Genomic DNA, 2,500 nt, shown 5'->3' with positions numbered 1-2,500 from the left:
CTCATTAAATCAGTTATGGTTCATTTGATCGTACGTTTTACGTGGTTAACTGTGGAAATGCTAGAGCTAATACATGCGTGAAGCGCCGACCTCGCGGGAGGCGTGCTTTTATCAGACCAAAAACCGACCGGGCTTCGGCCCGCAACCTTTGGTGACTCTGGATAACTTTGCGGATCGCACGGTCTCGCACCGGCGACGGATCATTCAAGTGTCTGCCCTATCAACTTTCGTCGGTACGGTACTGGCCTACCGAGGTTCTTACGGGTAACGGAGAATCAGGGTTCGATTCCGGAGAGGGAGCCTGAGAAACGGCTACCACATCCAAGGAAGGCAGCAGGCGCGCAAATTACCCATTCCCGACGCGGGGAGGTAGTGACGAAAAATAACAATACAGGACTCTAAACGAGGCCCTGTAATTGGAATGAGTACACTTTAAAACCTTTAACGAGTATCCATTGGAGGGCAAGTCTGGTGCCAGCAGCCGCGGTAATTCCAGCTCCAAAAGTGTATATTTAAGTTGTTGCGGTTAAAAAGCTCGTAGTTGGATTTTGGGCGCAGGCGGCCGGTCCGTCGCAAGGCGTGTACTGGCCGTCCTGGCCTCACCTCCGGTTCTCCGCCGGTGCCCTTGACTGAGTGTCGGCGGCGGCCGGAACGTTTACTTTGAAAAAATTAGAGTGTTCAAAGCAGGCGATTCGCCTGAATAATGGTGCATGGAATAATGGAATAGGACCTCGGTTCTATTTTGTTGGTTTTCGGAGCGCGAGGTAATGATTAAGAGGGACAGACGGGGGCATTCGTACTGTGCCGTTAGAGGTGAAATTCTTGGATCGGCGCAAGACGAACGACTGCGAAAGCATTTGCCAAGAATGTTTTCTTTAATCAAGAGCGAAAGTCAGGGGTTCGAAGACGATCAGATACCGTCCTAGTTCTGACTATAAACGATGCCAACTAGCGATCGGGGGGCGTTAGTTTTACGACCTCTCCGGCAGCTTGCGGGAAACCAAAGTCTTTGGGTTCCGGGGGAAGTATGGTTGCAAAGCTGAAACTTAAAGGAATTGACGGAAGGGCACCACCAGGAGTGGAGCCTGCGGCTTAATTTGACTCAACACGGGAAATCTCACCCGGCCCGGACACAGTGAGGATTGACAGATTGAGAGCTCTTTCTTGATTCTGTGGGTGGTGGTGCATGGCCGTTCTTAGTTGGTGGAGCGATTTGTCTGGTTAATTCCGATAACGAACGAGACTCTGGCTTGCTAACTAGTTACGCGACCCAATCGGTCGGCGTCTAACTTCTTAGAGGGACTAGTGGCGTTTAGCCACACGAGATTGAGCAATAACAGGTCTGTGATGCCCTTAGATGTTCGGGGCCGCACGCGCGCTACACTGACCGGATCAGCATGTGCTCGCCTTGGCCGACAGGTCTGGGTAACCCGCTGAACCCCGGTCGTGCTAGGGATAGGGAATTGCAATTATTTCCCTTGAACGAGGAATTCCCAGTAAGCGCGAGTCATTAGCTCGCGTTGATTACGTCCCTGCCCTTTGTACACACCGCCCGTCGCTACTACCGATTGAATGGTTTAGTGAGGTCCTCCGATTGGACCTGGCGCGGCCGGCAACGGTCGAGCCGGCGTCCGAGAAGACGATCTAACTTGATCATTTAGAGGAAGTAAAAGTCGTAACAAGGTTTCCGTAGGTGAACCTGCGGAAGGATCATTAACGGTCTCGCAAACGCTTCGGCGAACGCGAAACTCGGACAAGCGAGAGAAAAAGTTTTTGCTACCCGGCGCCCGACCCGCGAGGAGCGGCGCGCCGGCCGGCGATTCGGTCACCCGGTAATGTTTGCGCGTCGAGTGCCGCGGTGCCGCGCGCTCCGGCTTCAAGCGTCGGCCTGGCCGACCGCTCGGCGCGGTATATTTTGTCACCCTTTAGTGCGAGGCACTGTGCGAGCGAAACAATCGTGGATGGCTCTTGGCGGTGGATCACTCGGCTCGTGAGTCGATGAAGGACGCAGCTAGCTGCGTGAATTAGTGTGAATTGCAGGACACATTGAGCATCGACGTTCTGAACGCAAATTGCGGCCTCGGGTCAATCCCGGGGCCGCGCCCGCCTCAGGGTCGCGTTGCAAACGTTCCGCGCGGGGATTTCTCCGCGCGGCTGCAGCGGCGTCTGACGCGCGAGCGCCCGTCCCGCTCAAGACAGCACGGCACGATGTGCGACGATCGCGACCAGAATCCCGCGCGGCGGCGGCGAGTCGACCTCGAAGAGGCCAACGGCTGGCGGCTCAAGGGCGGGAATCGAGGTGCGCGGCGGCGCGCGGCGCCGACGGCGAGCGCGGAACGGGAAGAATAGTCCCGGTCCTTACTTTCGGCCTGAGGTCGGACGAGGCTACCCGCTGAATTTAAGCATATTACTAAGCGGAGGAAAAGAAACTAACGAGGATTCCCTCAGTAACGGCGAGTGAAGCGGGATGTGCCCATCGCCGAATCCGCGCGCTTTTGGA

At 55.7% G+C, this 2,500-nt stretch overlaps 2 non-coding genes and 1 pseudogene across 2 annotated transcripts in view; all 3 read left to right on the top strand.

Annotated features, from left to right (window-relative positions):
* The window catches only part of LOC146142979 (small subunit ribosomal RNA), a 1,811-nt gene extending 95 nt beyond the window's left edge, over positions 1 to 1,716 (top strand). Inside the window, exon 1 of the ribosomal RNA XR_014500769.1 lies at positions 1 to 1,716. This exon is cut by the window's left edge and continues 95 nt beyond it. This is a non-coding gene — a ribosomal RNA (small subunit ribosomal RNA).
* A 247-nt stretch (positions 1,717 to 1,963) lies between these two features.
* On the top strand, positions 1,964 to 2,117 carry LOC146142978 (5.8S ribosomal RNA). Its single transcript, XR_014500823.1, has one exon. It is a non-coding gene; the product is annotated as a 5.8S ribosomal RNA (ribosomal RNA).
* A 248-nt stretch (positions 2,118 to 2,365) lies between these two features.
* Positions 2,366 to 2,500, top strand: part of LOC146142977 (large subunit ribosomal RNA) — a 3,679-nt pseudogene continuing 3,544 nt past the window's right edge.

Source organism: Ascidiella aspersa, chromosome 5 (assembly GCF_963924565.1).
Source record: "Ascidiella aspersa chromosome 5, kaAscAspe10.2, whole genome shotgun sequence".
NCBI classification, from domain to species: Eukaryota; Metazoa; Chordata; class Ascidiacea; order Phlebobranchia; family Ascidiidae; genus Ascidiella; species Ascidiella aspersa.
Note: the sequence above shows the minus strand (reverse complement) of the source record. Positions and strands in the feature narration are given on the sequence as shown.